At 41.4% G+C, this 20,051-nt stretch overlaps 1 protein-coding gene across 5 annotated transcripts in view; it reads right to left on the reverse strand.

The window, feature by feature from the left end:
• NCKAP5 (NCK associated protein 5) overlaps positions 1-20,051 on the reverse strand; it is a 973,576-nt gene that overhangs the window by 561,803 nt on the left and 391,722 nt on the right. The window contains exon 1 of one of the 5 annotated variants that reach the window (XM_078070696.1): positions 13,223-13,622. The exons of the other annotated variants lie outside the window; for them this stretch is intronic. The gene's annotated coding sequence lies outside the window, so the exon portion shown is untranslated. Of the gene's footprint in view, positions 1-13,222; positions 13,623-20,051 lie in introns of those variants that run through there. 5 annotated transcript variants of the gene reach the window in all.

Here is a 20,051-nt window from a genome sequence, read left to right on the forward strand (position 1 = left end):
TCCCCTGCCCTATTTCATCACGCTGATCCCTCAGATGGAAGCAAGATGGGGAGGCAATGTCCCTGTTGCAGAAGCCTTGGGTTGGAACTTTATTTCTGCCTTTTCAAGCTTTGTGCCATTGGGAAGGTCATTGAAGTTCCTAGTTTCTTTATCTATAAAATGGGGATATAGGACAAACCCATGTATATTACAGTGAGGAAAAAAAGGGGGAAATGCATGCAAAATTGGCTTAAATTTATAAATTCAGATATGATTTGGTATTATCACAAAATCCCTCCCAGACATGTTCTACCAGCTCCTCTACCATGTGAACCGCATAGTGACAGACAATGCTTGACTCGAGCATGTTCTTTAGAAGAGTAACCAGGTTATCGGCCTTCCATTAACTCCCAGAGTGACAGAGAGAGAAACAGAAATCTGCTCACAGTCAGGTTAGTGTTATCATATTCATGGTCCCACTGCAAAAGCCTGGGAAAGATATCCCTAAAACTTTTAGATGATGATGAGGACTCAGAGTTGGTCTCTAAAGATGGCCCACCAATGACCCATTCTACTGGTATTCATGCCTTGGTTTAATCCCCTCCCCCTCACTGAAAATAGCTTGGTCTTGTGAATCACTAGAACCTCTAGAACACGGCAGAAGTAACATCCTGCCACTTGTAGGACCTAGCCTTAAAGAGGTCTAGAAGGTTCTATTTTTGCCCTGAGTCGTCATATAAGAAGTCCTCCTAGAGAGACCAGACGGAAAAATCACATGGAATGAGACGAACCCAGCCACATCTGTAACCCAGCTGAGCCCAGCTTCCAGTCATCCCCACCAAAGCCCCAGACATGTGGTGAGCCATCTTGGTCCAGTCCCCAGGTGACTGCAGCCGCAGCCAAGAACATGAGGAAAGAAAAAATACCCAGCTAAGCCAAATCAATTCACAGACCTATGAGAGAGAATACAATGGTAATTGTTTTAAACCCTAGTTTGGGGTATTATTTATTATAGAGTAATAGATAATAGTAACAATGAGGAGGATGAGGAGAGCTATCACCATTTGAATCTTCACTATATTCCTCACCCTCTGCATACATCACCTAAATTAACATTCACTACTATAGTCTGAGAAGGGCATTAGGACACCAATTTATACAGGAGGTTGGGTGAGGTTAACTAAGTTACCCAAGCCCAGGTAGAGATGGATTTGAAATCCAGTTGTCAATGCTGAACCCGTTTTCTTTTCTTCTTTTTTTTTTTTAAAGATGTTATTTATTTGACACACAGAGAGAGAGGGAGAGCACAAGCAGGGGGAGCAACAGAGGGAGAGGGAGAAGCAGGCTTCCTGCCAAGCAGGGAGCCCAATGCGGGGCTCGATCCCAGGGTCCTGGAATCATGACCTGAGCCGAAGGCAGATGCTTAACGACTGAGCCACCCAGGCACCCCCTGAACCTGTTTTCTTAATAACTATGCTAAATTTCTCACAAAACATATCACGTAATTACTGGTCTCTATTACAGAGTTAGAGGATTGGGTTGAACAAAAAAAAAGTGTTGTTGATTATTAGACACCTATTTTAAATAATATAAACGGAAGCCAAGTGTTACAGTGAAAATAGTAACTAGGAGTCTGGAAACTTGAAATTGACTTCTGACTTAATCAATGGCTGTGTGAAACTGAACAAGCAATTTGATTACCAAAAAAAAAAAAAGTTTCCTTTTATAAAAGATGAAAATAATAAAATGTCTTCTTAGATTTTTGTGGCTGTTGTGGGATCAAAATGAAATACTGAATATGAGGGACTTTTGCAAAAAAAAAAAAAAGTTTTCTACAAAATGTAAAGAACTGTTGCTGAATTAACTTGAGGTTTCACCCCTTCATAGTTATCCCAGAAGTTGTCAGTTTCAACTATCTGTATTTTCTTGCCTCCTTCCAGGACAAATATTCACATAAATACTGTTTTGTTTCCAGAGCTTTGAGACATGTCACTTTTTAAAAAAAAACATGAAATAAACTCAAAAACTGTTTAATACAATACATCTCTATCAACATTTTTAGAGGCAAAGCTATGAAAAACAGAAATCTTTGGGCTTGTAGTGAATGCTATATTCCCCAACCCTTTGACCCACCGATTTATGTGAGTTTTGTTCCTCAGGGAAAACTAAGATATAAGCAATGACTTTCGGGAATGTAGGTCCAGAATATTCACAGTCCTGACATGGGCAAAAAGAGGTCTCCCAGTGGTAATGAATACCAGAAATTAGGTACAAAACAGATCATGGCTATGTTGACTGTCTGGCAAGAAGTGAATATATGAAGTTATCTGTTCCATCAAATGAAGTGAGATAAAGGGATCCTCATCAAGAGAAACTCTTTGTCCCTTGGGTGGGCAGTGGCAGCTAAGAGCACTAGGAGTCCTCCCAAGGATCCTTCTAGCAGCTTTTGTTTTGGAAACCAAAATGGTGTCACTAGTAGTCTCACCCATTTAGGAGACATTTTTTTTATTGGAAGAAAAATCTAGTACCAGAGTAAGATAATAAAGAATTGTATTAATGAACAAATTATGTACCAACTCCTAAGTATAAAATGACAGTGGGAAGGAACATGATTTTTCTTAAAGAGTTGAAATGATAGTCTTCCAAAGACCCTGAAGCATATACATTTTCTACTATATGAATAAACTCAATATTGTGGTTTCTATTTGAAAGTAAATGGGTAATTAAGACTAAATGAAGCATTCAGTTTAATGTCCTAACAAAAACTTTTAAATAAACTTAAGGATGAAGTTAGAAATATAATCTGATCTATTTGGTTTTGGATGTATGACTTAGTTTCTGGGAAGTGGTACTCATCTGTATACTAATATAATAAGTATGATGCATGTATATGTTTATACTTATATGACATTCTCCCTTACTCACTGAACAAAAGGGAAACCTACACACTCTTCTTAAATTTGATTACATAAAAATAGAAACAGTGAGAAGGTAGCTAATTAAATCCTTCATTAAAATTAAGAACCCCATTAGGCAAGTTGTACCCACAGAACTATTGTAGAGTGATTACAGTCAATTTGGCATGTCTTTGTTCCAACCTTCTTAAAATGCTGTTACAATTGCTTTATTGTTATAAACATCAATAATATACTGTTCGTGTTTGCTTTTATTTTTGTCAAATAACATGTATGAGGCTCTGAAAAATACTCTTAAATTTACATGTAAAAAGGCAAGGTCAACGCTCTTACAAGCATATACGATTGCAGTTTTAAAAAAGAAACAAAATCTATGAAAATCTTGAGTGTATCGTAACCAACGAATTACAAAATAAATATGGCCATTTGTGAACCAGTAGAGATATATCATTGTTATGCATTCATTATCATTCTATCACTAATGAAAGAAAAACACCTTCTCCAGTTGAAAGAAAAAGCAAGAATTTCTATTTAAATCTAGCACACTAAGGGCCATGGACAATGTGCCCAGACAGGTACCTCCTTCTAAGCTGTGCCCCTCCTCTCTGTTTCCCTCATTCTCCATGCTTTCTCTCTTAGATTCACACAACAGTAGCAGGCCATTCAATCCTGACTAACACAACAATAACATCAGCTGGACAACAAGGCTGGACACACATCATAGTCCCTCTACAGCCATTATTCGGTAACACTTGTTGCGCATATGCAATCACCACCCACGAAAGGAAAGGGGCTTTGCAATTATGTAATGAATTTAGCCAATGTGGACAGCCAAATGAAGAATTGTGGCATCAATATGACCTTCTTGAGCCTGAAGCAGTCAACATGCTCAACGACACTGCTGTGCCTGTGGAGTGTACGTTAACTTAACAATAAGACACCAATGGGCAGAGATTCGTCAAGTCAAAAGTATACAGAAACACACCTTGGGGTTATCAAGGCCATGAGTGCAAATAAACAATATAGCTGGAGAATCGAAAGGATTCAGACCCTTTATGGAATTCCAACAATAAAAGAGAAAAATATTCAGAAATAGTCACACTAATCGCGACAACTACTTTGAATCATTTGCAAGCCTCCGAATAGATGAACAGGGTTATAATAGGTGTAGGAACGGAGAGAAGGAAATATAAAGAATAAATGAGTTATTAAGCAGTTAAATGCATTTATATTCATAAATATGTAAGAAAACTGGGAAGCTTATCATAACTAATTATTCCAATGAACAATTCTAGAAAAAAAGCAGTGAAGCTTCTCATTTTATACCACTGCATTATACTACTGCCTGTTTTGGAAAGGAGTGTTAAGAACATTTCTCAAAGACAAAAAATAATCATGGAAAAAGAAAAATCATTTTTTTGTGCACTTTTATGTGAACAGCCGAAAGCCAGAAGCGTAACTCCTGTGCACAGATTAAACAGAATGTGAAGACTGTGAACAGACCAAGAGGCTGGTCCTTGGAGACCAGGCAGACAAATGGGACTCAACATTATGCAGTGAAATCTTTTCATCTCTAGGGATGAATAAACTCAAGAGAGCTGACAACAAAATCTGTGTGAGTTCTGTATGGTGTCCACTGTCATTTCTGATAAAGCTCCCCATGCTGAGGAAAACCCACAAAAGTAGCTCTGAGCCAGACAAAGAACTAAATTCCCAACAGCGGGGTGCAGAGTCTCTTCTCTGCGTTGAGGACAGCCCCTTTGTATATAGAGGCCACTTCCAAAGCAGGGAGATATAAAGACTACATGGGGTCACTTACAGCAGTATTACACCTGATATAAGGCTTACAAGAGCAGAGCGATGCTTTAATCAGATTTTCTTGAGGAACTATTTGAACTACGGAGCATCCCTCTAAAAAAAGGTGTGTGCCTACAAAAAGACACCACTGTCTCATCAAGTTTAGAGTATGTGCAGAGTACTTCACTGCTTTTGAGTGTCAGGTAAAAGATACAGAAGTTCAGAAATCTGTAGGGAATTGGCTACATGTGGCTCCTAATGCAAAAGAATCTTAACGTTTGGAGTCACTCTTGATTTTCCCATCTTAGCCACTTTTTTCTTCTGGTTCATTCAAAAAAGAGTGAGGGTCCTCACACTCCAGTAATTCGTGAAATCTACCCCTTCCTTCCCGTTCTCATGCCACCCCCTACCCCAGGCCTCTGTCCTGCTAGACAGAGTTAGTCTCCAAATAGCCCTGTGTTCTCCCCTCAGATCCCCCATGCACCATTTTCAGGCTCATTTTCCTAATATTTCACCCATTTGGCCTGTGACTCAAAATTATCAGTGGTCTCCAATAGCATTTCCCAAAGTAGGTTCCACAGACATCTGCCCTCCCAAGATGCTCTATTACAAATGAATTCAGACATTAAAACTATTTGGGGAAACACTTAGAGATGACTAATGCACATTAGCCTATTTAAGCATCTGAGCCCTGCTGCAGGAGAGAAAAAAAAAATTTTAAGCTTTTTCTCAGCTTTTCCTACTTTGAACCATAGGGCTGTGTTTTGACTTACACACCTACATCCAGCAGAACTACCATCCCAGGTGAATATGCTTTGGGAAATGTTAGCCCAGAGGATAAAGTTGAAATTGCTTAGCGTGCATGCACTGATCCATATGAACGGGTTCCTGCTATACCTCTCCACCTTCAGCTCCCACTTGTCTTCCAGGGCTGCCCCAAGTGCCTGCCTGAGAGTCTGAGTGCAAGCCGTCTACTGACCAGCTCGCTCTTTCTCCCTCTTTCTTCATGTCCAACTCCCACTGGGGACAGCTCACATTCTCCTTCCCCCCCAGGAGGCCTATCCCAACCGCACTGACCCTCACTCATCACTTCCTCTTCCAACCTCCTGTTACTTTGATTTCCTTTTTCTATTTCACAAGCTCCACACTGGGTGTTTTTGGTACCTTAGAGGGTATGTCACACTCCACCTAGATAGAAAGCCCCTCATGGACATCTGTATCTTATAACTGATTTTATAACTGACTTATAACTAATTGCATTTTATGATGACTTATTATGAATCCATAAAACCTGGGACAAGATCTGGGGCAGTGCAAATGTTCAAAAAATAACCTTCCATGAAAATAAGGGGGATTTCTGCATATATGTCAGTATAGAAAGCGGAAGGAGGAGACCCTGTCAAGACAGAATGAAACTTTCAGAGTAACTGAAATTTAGCAGAGTGGGTGAGGGATGTCCACAAAGCAGCATCAGGATTCTAAAACTTCTACAAAATCATTACCAGTGCTGAAATGTCTAAGGAGAAACCACCGACCCAAGGCCATGTACACCAAAACCTAAAAGGGGATTGTCTGGTGGAAAAGAAGATATAGTCCCTAACCTGGTCTTAGGTAGACATGATGATTTTCAGCAGGAGAAGAAAACATCCCAAATCAGATACTTTTCTAATTCCCAATACAGTAAATTCCTAAGTTTCCTTCCTTCTTTCTTTTTTCCTGCCCTCTACTCTACACATATTTATTGAACAGCTACTAGGCATTGAGCATTGAGCAAAAGAGACACCTGGAAATGTCTCGGGGAAAATCAGAACTATGAGGTACAGAGGGACAAAGGTTTCTACTTTCTAAATTCTTAGTGAAATTGGGGCACCTGGGTGGCTCAGTCAGTTAAAAGTCTGCCTTCGGCTCAGGTCATGATCCCAGGGTCCTGGAATCCAGCCCCGCATCGGGCTCCTTGCTCAGCGGTTTAAGCCTGCTTCTCCCTCTGGCTGCCGCTCACCCTGTTTGTGCACTCTCTCTCTCTCTTTTTTTTTTCCTCTCTCTCTGACAAATATATAAATAAAATCTTTTAAAAAAAAGAAATAAAAAATAGTGTGTGAGACAACAAGGATGAGACAGCTTGAGATACTATTTAAAAAGCTGTCAGAAGCAGGAAGTGTGCAGAACCATGCCATTTCAAAGTTGCATGTTTCTTTTGCTTATTTATTTGTTTGAGAACTAATAACTTTCTGTTGCTACATGTTCAGTATTAGAATAATGGGCCCCAGTAATGGTCACTCTATGTCCAACCCATCGCCTGACACATAGTAGGCACTTAATAACCATCTGCTGAGTCACTTAATGGACAAGAGAATGAAGTCAGGCAGGAAACGAGCCTTCTGCCCATGCACAGAAATGCTGCATCTGACTGGAACTTTCGGGTGCTGTAATACCTTTAAGCTGGAACTTAAAGTGAGTTGTAAAGATCAATCTATGCCTTCTTGAGTTAAAGATGTTTCCCTTAAAAATATCATTCTGAAAGCTTAAAATTTATATGCACAACAAAATATTTAGATAGGCTATGTGATTCCCCTTTCATGTTACAGTAATTCAGGCAAATTTACAGTTCCTGAGAGGAAAGCACCACTCCAGAAATCTGAAAAAACAGTCTATTTTATACAATCTCAGTAGGGAAAAAAAATGGAGAGTAACAGCTGAGTTTGGACATTTGTCACTTGGGAGACAGTGGGGGGAACAGTACTACAGGATTAGAATATTAACACATTTAGGTTATTAAAAAAACCAAAACACAAAACAAGAAGTGATTACAAGTAAAAACAAAAGAGGAACGATCTGGGAGAAGTCAAAATGATCTGCGTCAGGTGAAGTATGTGCTGTGTACTGTGTTTGCCAATGGTAAAGGGGGCTGAACTAATTGTCATTTTACAGTGCCACGCTTACTGTTCAGCACACACACGTGAGTATAAAAGTTGGTATGAATTAAATTAGAGAACATTTTGGTAGCCTACATTTCATGCCATTAAAAAAATAATAAAATTATTGATGATAATGTGGTCTTCAGACTAAGGAAGAACCTTCCAAGAGAAGTAAGATATTTCCCTGGAGGCATTTGCAATGACAATGAACAAAGAACTGAGGAAAGGAAAGGGATAAATTCCTCACTGGCTAGTTACCACAGCCCAATCTTCTCTTTCTCTCATTTCTATAATGCTGTGAACAGAGTGTAGATAACCAAGAGACTGCTGAACCCAAATAGGACCCTGGATAAAGTAGTTATTAAATTAATCACATTCAACATTTCCAACAATTCATTCAGAGCACCAGCAAAAACCACCTGAAGTAGGCTTATCTGGTAAGGATAACTCTCCCCTTTGCAACCCATAATAATTTGTTAATTACACCACTTTAGCACTTAAGTTTCTTATAATATAATCTCTCTATAATGGAGAAAATAATATCTGTGTCACAGATAGCAAGACTGCTTCCTTTAATAAAGAATGTGTCTGACACTCACCCAGGGCTTAATAAGTAACAGGTGTCTTTATTATGATGACGCTCCTTATTATTATACTGGCATTATTATTATTAATTATCATATCAACCCCTCCCCCTCTTCAAATTTGAAAGCTGAGGGCCAGACTGTGGTTTTCATCTTGGCATCCCATGTAACCCAGCCCAGCACCGTTCCCAGGCATTCAATGATTTAATGTTAAGTGAAACTTTCTAGGTTTACTGTACGGACTAAATTATTTGCACCTCAAAGAGAAAATAGGTATTGTCGGTCATCATACTTGTAGAAGGCACATGTTCCTTCTGAAAGTAGCTGCAATTGCTTTTAACTGTAACTTCCCTATAATGGTTTTTCTCTGTGGGATTCTGGGAGACCTTTCAGAGATGAGCTGAATGTGAAAAAGACAGTCCAACAAGGTCCCAACTAATATGAAAATAAGATTAAAAGACCATAGCAGATAGCATATGCTAAACTTTTGTGCATTAGGTACAGTCTAAGTCCTTGATCCATGTTAGATTTCACTCTTAACTTACAAATGCATATTTTTCCCCTATTTTATAGGTAAGAAAACTGAGGTCAATTAGAAAGATTATAATCTTGGCCCAAATCACATCCATAGATTGATATGAGAATGTGACCGCAGGTCTATAAGACTCCCAAGTTTGAACTCTTCAACCACCTGCATTGAAATATACAATTTTAGTAACACTCCGAGTTCACAATCCCTTTTAGAAGCCACAGATTTACCTACAGCAGTAAGTGCTATGACCTGTTTTCAACATCTTCCTGCATATCATAAAATGATTAGTTTCCCACCCTTTTCCGCCACCCTCTCGCCTGCCACAGTACCTGAGAATCTAGTTACTGGCATCTTCATTAATGCACTCTGGAGGTTACGTTCATGTCAAATAATGTGAAACAGCTATGCTCTGAGAAGAGCAACACATTCGCACGGGCTGTTTACTTAATCCATTACAACCTGCAGTCCGAGAAGTCTGAGCAGAAGTGGGCATGCGAAATCAGAGCTTACTTAGGTGGAAGAGTCTAATATCCAGAAAGCAATCTCAGGCAGAGGCAGCAGCCCTCAGCAGCATTTTACTGCAGCAAGAAAGCCTCTCCGTCACCCGCATTCTGCTGCCTTTAAACTACACCCACAGGAACTCCGGAGGACAAAACTCTCAGATATTTGAAAGGAATATGCCAATTGGCTAAGCAGGAAATACACAGTTCTGCAGCAAAAGCTAGGAGGCTTGGAGCACAGAGCCCGTTCTCTAAAAGTGCTCCTCAGCAAATATTTATTGAATGACTGAATGACTGAATGATGGGGCCCTAGATTAGAGAATCATGGGGAAGACTGACAACCCTGAACCAGGCTGACACTAACCATCATCACCACGGTGCCCACCGCTCTGTTCTGTTCACATGGCTCACATTAAATAGGAAAATCAGAGGAGCGTGTCTGAGGTTGGAATCCATTGCACCTCCCTCTCAACTTCATTCATTTGAAAACCTCAGGGATCCTGAAGCTGCTGAAGTTTGTCAGAGGAGGGCCAACTAGGTCCATCTAACTTACCAAACACATATGTATTTATTAGGTGTTTTTCACTGACCTACAAGTTCTAAACTAAGCTCTAACCTAAGATGCTATAATTTCTAAGAATGAAAATAACATATGGCAATGCCAAATACAGAGTAATGGGCTTTTGCGAGCAAATTCTCCAGTAAACAAACAAACTAAAAAAAAAAATACAAAAAACAAAAAACCACAAAACCTTACACATCTGAAAGTTCCCACAAAGCCACATGGCACTAAACAGTAAAAAGCTTCTTTGGGCATCTTCATTCTTTCCTAGTAACAGACCTTGCCCTGTGATTACCCTCTTGGGTTATCTGTTAATCTAGTCGTACCCACAGCCAGCCTCTGGCCATAATAAGCTCTCAGTAGTCGTACCCACAGCCAGCCTCTGGCCATAATAAGCTCTCAGTGATACACTACCTTGCTAACTAAACTTTGAATGAAATGTTTCAAGATGATAAGCAAGAGTATTAGCATGATGTCTGAAATGCCTACCAAATTTTCTAACTAGAAGCCAGGATTCTAGAAATCATTTTTGGAGAAAAGTCATGAATGATATTCACAGCTGGGAAGTGAGAAAAGCATTTCCTCCATGTTGAAGGAGATAAGAAAACGAACCCATCTACATGAAAGCCTTATGCACATTCTCTCTATAAATGATAAAACAGCAAAATGGCTATTTATCCACCTGAGACATCCCCGGTTTTCAAAGTAATGGGTAAAAATGACCAAAACCTTAATTGTCTTCATATGGCTCACCCAAGGCACACAAACTCGTTTTTCATGCTCTAAGTACAGAAAATTGCTTCATTTCTAAAGTAAATATATACTAGCAACTTGCGGATATCTCAAGAATGCCTTGTAGCTAAAGAAAGTAACATCACTGCCTACTCATTTTGCTTAATTTGCTAGTCTCCCAGCAACTTTGTGCTTACACTTTCATCTCCTTTTTAGATCCTCGGATAAGGCAACAGTCCAGAAGCCTGGAAAGTGGCCACCTCCAGCAGCCCTCAGTTCACTGAGCCACCCTGGTCGCAGGATGGAGTTTCTTCCCAGGATGCCTTCCTGGGAATGTGCATGTTCCATTGCACTCAGCTTCTCTGAGCTACATTCCAGCAACTAAGCTTCCTAAGCTTCTTCTGAATTGTTTATTCTGTGTTTTAAAGCTCCATCAGCTGTTGTGATGATCTGCAAGATTTTTTTCTTTTTGGTTAAGCAGGATTGGTGAGCATTACTGGGCCTTTAGGTGGAATCACTGCTATTTAAAATTCCTGCTGCCAGGATTAAAGGAGATAAAGCCTGTGAAAGCCTTTTGTAAACTGTAAAGTCCTGTTCCTATGTAATGTGCTGTTATAATATTAACCATGATAGCAATAACCACAATCCGGTTGTAATGTGGGCTCTAAAATGCTAATAGGCCTTTGGGTCTTGTCTTTGCTCCATTCCCAACCCCAGGGCCTACATTGGTGCCCAACAAGGGGAAGCCTCTCAAGAAAGTTTTGTTTGGATGAATAAGTGAATGACTTTAAAACACCACGTTTATACAAATTCACGTCCACAGGCAAAAGGAAGCTTAAGCATGACAATTTGGATCATGAAAATACTTTGCCAAAAATACTGTGTTGCTGAAAAGAAATACTGCAAAAAAAGTTCTTCTAAAGATAAATCCTCTGATAACAGAATCTGGCCCTTTGTAGTCAGTACTCAGGAGGAAGGGCAGGAGTATAGATTGGGGCAGGTATTTCCATTAGTCGTATAAATTTGTATTAGTTCACCATGGCTTAGAGGAGGAGGATGCCATCCTAGAAAAAGGCTAGGGTAATGAGTATGAGGGGGTTAAAATGAAAAACAAAACACGAAAGCAGCAAAGTTTATCCCAGCAATGGGCTTACTGTCAGGCTGTGTCTTTCTAGGGGTGGAAATGACCAAACTCTGTGTGGGAGGAGGGAAGAGGTGTGGAGTGGGAGGAGAGAAGTAGCGGAAGAAGAGATATTGATATGAAATGGATTATTTTTCGAAAAAGCATCTATGTACTAATTTTTGTACTAATTTTTTTTTTTGTACTAATAGTTCCGGTCATTAAAGGGTTGATCTATTTTAAGTACCTATGTGTAGGAAATGGTGTGGGAAGAGGTGGAGGATGAAAAGAGGAAGGAAGGTGGTAGTGTCTAGGAATAGGGGCCTCATTTATCCAACTCAACGGAAGCCTTGAGAATAAGGGAAACTCTAGCGCTGCCATTGGTTACTCAGGAAAGCAAATGCACCGAATTTAACCCTAGAAGATGAGGATACCCTAACACCCCTTTTTCCTAAGGGTGGATGGGGTGGCGCCTAGAAGAGGGAAGGAAGAAGGCCTGCTACCCGGGAGGTCTGCAGGTCTCCAGCGGCAGGGAAGGCTTCTGCACCAGCGGCTGCTAAGCTCCAGAAAATATCGTATTTCTGCCCATCAATCAGTATTAAGCTGCTTTGGGGGCTGAGCTTTCGGCACAGGCAGTTGCCAGTAGCAACAGGGCACACACTCCTGGCTCCTGGCGAGCTGGGGCCCCAGCAGCAGCAGCAAGGGAGGGGCAGTCAGGGTTAGAGGCCCTGAGCTGGGTAGACCCTGTCAAGGACTCACTGGTGATGGGGCGGGGGAGGGGGGGGGGTAGGGTGTGCCAGGTGGAAGCGGGCGTGCCCTGTTGGGGCCAGACCAGGTAGCAGACCAGGCCACTGGTCTCTAAGGATTGGAAGTTAGGGGGTTTCTGGTGGCACAGCAATGCCCTTGCCAAGCTCAGCAGCCTCCCGTCCCCGCCTGGAGGTGCTTCGCTCTGCGGGCACCTGAAGAGGAGAGCCAAGGCCAAGTGGCGGAAGAGGCGCGGGTACTGCGCGTGGGTGGGTCGGGGTTCTAAAGATCCGCCCCCTCCCCCGCCACCCCTACGCCCTTCGGGAGTCTCTGGAGAATGCCAACGTGGAATTGTGTCTGCACGTGTGAGTGTTTTCGTTTGCACTTCTAGCACAAAAGCGAGGCCCCACAGGTGGAAAGGACGTTATGCGTCTGTGTGTGTGTTGTGTGGTGCTCGGACTGCGTGCGAGCCGCGAGATGGATGAGGCACAGGAACCCGGCTCCCACCCACCTTCCTGCCTCAGGTGTCAGGGGTGTCTGAGCACCGGCACTTGGGGAGGAGAGCTGTAACCTCGCGCCACCTCCCCGAACTTCTCCCCCTGCTGTTGGGATCCGGTAAGGTGGGAAAGAAGGACGACAGACAGGGAGGGCCGTGGAGGGCAGAGGTGGACCGAGGAGGCCACAGGAGGAGGCACGGATGCAGGGCGACCGCAGAAGGAGGCACGGAGGCAGGGAGCCCTTGGGGTCCGGTGGGAGCAACGGGGCTGAAAGGCGGGCGGGGAAGCCCGGGCTTCGGGCGCGGGGGGCGCGCCTGGGAGGGGCGGGGGCTGGCGTCTCCTTACCTGGCCTGTGCTGGAGCATTTTGCAGCGGGGCGCGGGCGAGGTGGGTGCCACCCTCCCTGGGGGCAGACCCTGCAGTGCTGTCACTTCGGGGGCAGCCAGGCGCCGGCCGCAGAGCCCGGAGTTGACAAACTTGCCAGGTCCGGAGCGCGCGGAGGTGGCGCGGGCCACGCGCGCTGCACAGCCCACGGCAGCCGGGACACCGCGCGCTCCGCGGCGCCCTTCCGCTTTGTTGTGTTCCACTGGTCTCCCCGCGCCTGCCTCCGGGTGTCTCCGCGCCCTCCTGGCAGTGGGACTTTTCCCCCGCGTTCCGCGAGGCCCCTCGGGTCTGCGTGCCACTTTCCTCCCGGAGGCGCGTTAAAGAGCTGCCCTGGAGCGCCTGGCGGGGCTGCGCAGTGCGCTCCTACCGGGCGGCTCCGGCCCACAGATTCCCGCCCCCCACCTTCTCCCCCTCTCCGCCCCTCCCCGGCACCCCCATCAGAAGCTGCTTAGGATCGGGCTGTCAAATCCAGCCCATCTGCTGCAATCATAATCAGTCTCAACCGAACGGTTCTGACAAATCTCCGCCTGGAGCGGGAGTTGGGGAAGCCGGTGGGTGAGGGGCGGGATGGTGAGGAGGGGGCAACGGGGGCGACAGGGACAGGGTTCTGGGAGAGAGGGGCCTAGAGGCTTCCATTGTCTGCCCCAAACAGAGGAACTGAAACGGGAAATGGGGATCCCAAAAGCGAAACAGTGTTTTCCTTTCCCAGTTCCCAGTAAGAAAAATCAATCCACCCTGGCAGGCCCTGGCATACCCCACCCCCATCCCAAACCCCTGCATGCTGGGTCTAGGTGGAACGAATTTTAGCTAATGAACTAAACAAACAGGTCCTGTAATCTTATCAGGCTGACCCAGAGACTGGCACAGATACCCAAACTATTGTAATTGGCAGGTAAGAGCTGAACAGCCATTTGTCTGGAGTCAGAAGTTGATTCCCCAGTACATTTGGGAATAAAGCTTATGGAAGGGGAACCTTCCTGTAATTGGTGAAGAAGCACAGCCCGTTATGTCCTGTTGGCATTTTGGGAGATAAAAGGAACATTTGTTATGGACAAGAAAATGCTAAACTCAGTTTAGCCCCAGTTAGAGCTTAAAGAGTTTTCATAATTTTCCTATTTTCTCGTGAAAATGCTTTTTAAAGACAACCTATTTTAACAGAAAATGATGACTTCTAAAACTGACATTTTTTTTCCGAACTCAAATAGTTTCTTCTGCAGATCAAATAAGGTGCCCTGTTCAATAATAATATACTTTGAACTGTTTTTAATATGCCACTTCAGTATAAACCACACATCATTCTACTGGTTATAGCCTTACAAGGATTAGGGCAAAAGTTTAAATAAATAAACAAACAAACAAACAAACAGTAGTCCTAGATATACATAAACAAGTCTTCAGGCATCAAGAATACAACCCAGGGGATTATGTCTGGTTTTGTAAATTCTTCTCAAGTGCTAGAAAATGTTCAGTTACCCTAAATGACAGTATTTGTTGGGGAAATAATTCGTTGGATAAACAAATCACCAGTTGAAAAGTTGATGGGGGGCGTTTTAAGCCATTGATTCAGATAGGTGTAAAAACCAGGCAAAAATATGTATACTGTGAAAATTGAACAGAGTTTGAAATTAGTGCTCAAATCCCTCTTTTGCTTTATGCTGTAGTTGAGAAATGTGGGCAAGCCACATTAAGCACCCACTTATCTAGGCAGAGACTGTGTTTCTACTTATTTTATAGCCCAGTGATGCTTACAATAGCAAAATGCAACTATGGGCATTTGGTGAATGTTGGTTTGAAATTTTGATTTACATACAGGTCAGGCTCAAAATCATATACATCACTGTGACTTGATAGGTCAGGGAAAATGAGGTTCAAGTGTTACTTTTCCCAGTAAGTAAATAATCTAAGTCTAGGGCAACTACTGATCAGATTTTAAGGCATTTTTAATCAATATTTAAAACTCTGAGGCTTTTCATTGTCAAGCTGTTTCATGTGCTTAATAGTAGAACTTTTTTTTAAATTTTTTTTGTTATGTTAATCCCCATACATTACATCATTAGTTTTAGATATAGTGTTCCATGATTCATTGTTTGTGCATTTTTTTTATTTTTTTATTGTTATGTTAATCCCCATACATTACATCATTAGTTTTAGATATAGAATAGTAGAACTTTTTATTAAAAGATTCATCAACATGGTGCCATGAAATAAGGATTTCAGAAGGGGTCCTCTCCACCAGAATGGACTATCATGCTGGTGACTAATTTAAGGAAGAGTGTCCAGGAAACTGGTGTTTCCCAGGGAGAGAAGAGCTACGCTGAGAGTCAGACTCTGGGCTGCAGGCACCATCCTGAGTTTTGCTGTGTTCATTTCTCAAGTTGGAAATTTCAATTGCATCAGGACCAAGCGAAAGGCTTAATTGATGGCCCCACCTCCAATTCATCAAGTCTTTGGTTCTTCAAAACATATCCTGTCTAGTTCTTTCAATTACTTACTGTTTACAGTGTGTTAGTACTAGAATATATGAGTGAAAAAAAAACACAAACAAAAAATTGGGGGGGGGGCGCCTGGGTGGCTCAGTCGTTAGGCCTCTGCCTTCAGCTCAGGTCATGATCCTGGGGTCCTGGGATCGAGCCCCGCATCAGGCTCCCTGCTCAGCGGGAAGCCTGCTTCTCCCTCTCCCACTCCTCTTGTGTTCCCTCTCTTGCTGTGTCTCTGTCAAATAAATAAATAAAATCTTTAAAAAATTTTTTTGACCTTATGGAACCTACAATCTGGAGGGCAAGAAAGACATTAGAAAAGAATACAGAAGGAAATCATATTCTCCATTATAAGGCAATCAGTGCTATGGAGAAAAATAAAACAAGGAAGGCTGAGTGGTATTCAAGTTTAAACAGAGGGCTCAGTGAAGGTCTCAGTGAGAATATAAGTGTGATTAAAGGAGGTGAGGGAGCAGGTAAGCCATGCAGGTGTCTGAGACAAGATGCTGGTGCAGTGGTCCTTAGAGAGGATTGTGCCCAGTGAGATTTAGGAACTGCAAGAGGCAGTAGGGATGGAACAGAGTGAGGGCAGAGGGTTAATGGAACAGATCGCTGGGTGGGGCTTAATGGGCCAATTTAAGGACTGTTTTTTACCCTAGGGGATATGGAAGGCCAAGGACACAGAAGTTTTGAGGAGAGAAGTTTCATGATCTGACTTTTGTTTAATGGACCATTCTGTCTACCCTATTATGAATTATAGGTGGAAAAGGAGGGAGGCCATGGGAAAATCTGCTACAGGCTATTATTGTAAGAATCAAGGTGAGAGAGGATGGCTTGAACAGGACCACAGCAAGAGGTATAATGAGTACTGGCAGCAATTTGGGATTGTTTTGCTTTGAGAGCCAGCTGTATCTGCTTGGGACAGGGGTTAGGAAAAACAAAAGAAGTAAAAAAAAAATAGCTCCAAGTGTTTGGCCTTAGCAACCAAAACAATGGAGTCGCTATTAATTGAAATGGGGAAGGCTGTGGGTAGAGCAAATTTGGTGGAAGAATCAGGGGTTCAGTTTGGATGTGTTAGGATTGGGAAACCTATGAAATTATACTTTAAATAGAGTTAAATTATGCAAAGCTCTTAGAATAGTTCCTGGCTTTTGGTGAGGGCTATATAAATGTTTGTGGTGGTGGATTTTGTGTTAGTGAAGTTTGTGTTGGTGGTTGTCACTGTTATTATTGGGGTTATTGAATAGGCAGCTGGATAAACATTCACGGACTGTGTTCAGGGCACAAGTCGCGGGTGGAGATGTGAATTTGGGAGCTGTATAAAGTATAGATGATGTTAAATTAAATCCGTCACATCAGGTAGGTCATTATGGCTGTGAGTACAGTTGAAAAAGAGAAGACATTTGAGGACTGAATCCTGAGTCATTCCCACTTTAAAAAGTCAAGAATATGAAGAGCAACCAGCAAAAGAGACCACCCTGAGGGGCAGCTGATGAGGGAGAAGACAAACCAGGAGAGGAGGCTCATCCAGAAACCCAGTAAAGAAGATATTTCAGTAAGAAGGGAGTCATCTGCTAGTTACAGTCTCCTGATACGGAGGTCCTGGCTCTGAAGAAAACCCAAAGGAAAACAGAGGAAAGCTATGAGAGAGTTTATCAAGGATTTTAGATAACTTAATTGTCTACCATCTATTTACAATACGACACCCAAGGTGTCCTAGCACCTACATAATGATCACCTACGTGAAAGATACTCAATGTATGCTGAATTAAGTTATGAATCAGTGAAAGGATTAAATGCCTTATGCTGCAAAGTATTTCTCAAATTATTGTCCATGGATGATTTAGGAGGGGCCTTCTGTTCTTTAAATCAAGAAGTATTGATGTAGGACAGGGTTTTTAAGAGGGAACAGACCTGGGAAATATTATGTTTCCTATTTATTAAGCAATGTCAATAGATAAAGACTTCTAGACTACAAGTCTCATATCAAATACTTTCTCCAACCATGTTTGGTAAAATTAAATTATTAACGAAGAAATAACTCGCATACATACATAAGTTAAAAAACACACTTCTATAAGTAATCTTACAGCTTACTGTAACAACCCACTTAAAATGAGCAAAAGATTCTCAATCTTTATCAACAAAAGATATAAAAATGTCAAATAATTGTATGAAAAGCTGCTCATCCTCATTAGTCACTGGAGAAAAGCAAATTAAAATCACAAAGGAAAAGAGATAATGCACCCCTATGTTTACTGCAGCGTTATTTACAAAGCCAAGATATGGAAGCAGCCCAAGTGTCCACATTGTTCAAGGGTCAACTGTATCTATAAAGGTAACAACCTGCATGAATCTATTCATGGCATTATGCCAACTGAAAGAATATCCTACTTTGTGACTGGCTTTTGTTTGATTCCATTTGATTCTAAAACACTCTAGAGACAAAAAGCAGATCAGTTGTTGCCTGGGGCTAGGGATGTAGATGGGAGCCACTACAAAGAGGCTCAAGGCAATTATCTGGTGTGTGGGGAATACTCTGTATCATGATTGTGGTGGTGGTTACAAAACTGTTTGTCAAACTCATCAAATTACATACTTGAAAAGTGGTGAATTTTATTGTATGTAAATTATACCTTAATAAAAAGATTTTTTTTAAAAATAAAGAATTTAATGTGTGTGTGTGTGTGTGTGTGGTTTTTTGTTTCATTTTGTTTTGTTCTGTTTCTGTTTCTGTTTTGGTAGGGGAATTATAGTGCTTTCCCATTTGAGAAGAGGAAGCTTACCTCAGAAATATTACCACTTCATAATCCCCAGTGAAATAACTGATCCAAATAAGGATCGTCAATAGATCTGAAAGATGGTAAAAGAGGGATGGGAAACTGAATATTCGTATGTTAACAAATATCACTTCATAATGTTTGCTAACTACTAAGGGAAAAAGTTATATTTTACAAGGGAGAGATCAGCTGACATGTTCCTCCTTATATGATGCTATATGAGAAGTACATAGAGTCACTTAGGAAGTTTTTATTGCAAAAAAACATGTTTAACCTGAATCTAAGCAAGCCTTTTGACGTCATTTCCAGCTTACAAGAAATACACAATTTGAGAATTAGATAAATGGCACCACGAGAAAACAATAAGGCATATGCAGGATGAAGGGTGCTCTGGAACTCTTCAAAAAGTCAATGTCCATAAATGGAAGTACAAAGACTAAAATCAATGAAATGAGATAGGACATAACTAAGTTAAAGTCATAGGTTGGGCCTTTCTCCAAATGGAACACCTATCAAGGACATTTTGGGAACAACTAGACAAATGTAAGTAAGGCTGGTATTAGAGAATTTTTATTAATTTTGCTAAGGGTAGGGTGCCTGGGTGGCTCAGTCAGTTAAGCATCTGCCTTTGGCCCAGGTCATGATCACAGTGTCCTGGGATCAAGTCCCACATTGGGCTCCCTGCTCAGCAGGGAGTCTGCTCTCCCTCTGCCCCTCCCCCTGCTCCTGCTTGTGCTCTTTCTCTCTCTCTCTCTCTCTCTCTCTTGCGTGCGCGCGTGCAAGGAAAAATAAAGAAATAAAGTCTTTAAAAAATTTTTGCTAAGGGTTAAACATGATATTGTGGTTATAAAAGAAGGGGTCCTTATTTTAGAAAGACACATGCTAAAGTATTTAGGGTTGAAATATCATGGTGTTTACTACTCACTTTGGAAAAAATACACACGAAACAAAAATGTTAAAATGTTTTGATGCTAACTTATGGATAGATGAATGTTATATTCTCCTGGACTTTTAATTTTTCTATATATTTGAATTTTTTCTTAATAAAAAGTGAAAAACTATAAACTTCTAATAATTATAAAAGGATCAATAATTAATATAAATGGGTCAGTAATTAAGTATAAAGGCATTTGAAAAAATAGAATTTGGTGTCTTAAAATTACTGTGTATCAAATGTTCTACAATGGAAGGAACTAAAGCAATACATAGTGGGAAATTAAAATTTTAGTGCACATTCTAGAAATGAAAAAAAAATGGAAAATGAATGTGCAAGGCATCTAACCAAAAAGGATAGAAAAAGAATAACAATAAGTGGAATAGAGGAAATAATAAAGGTAAAATCAAAATCTAATAAAACAGAACACAAAGCATTAGTACAGGATCAATAGAACAATATTTGCTTAGACCAATGAAAAACAGAGGCAACAAGTCAGTAAGCTTAGGAATAAAAAGGGCTACACAACTGAGAATACAACAGATATTTAAAATAACAAATACTTCAGTATGAGCAACTTTATGGCAATAAATTTGAAAA

The sequence above is a fragment of the Halichoerus grypus genome, chromosome 4 (assembly GCF_964656455.1).
Source record: "Halichoerus grypus chromosome 4, mHalGry1.hap1.1, whole genome shotgun sequence".
Lineage (NCBI taxonomy): Eukaryota > Metazoa > Chordata > Mammalia > Carnivora > Phocidae > Halichoerus > Halichoerus grypus.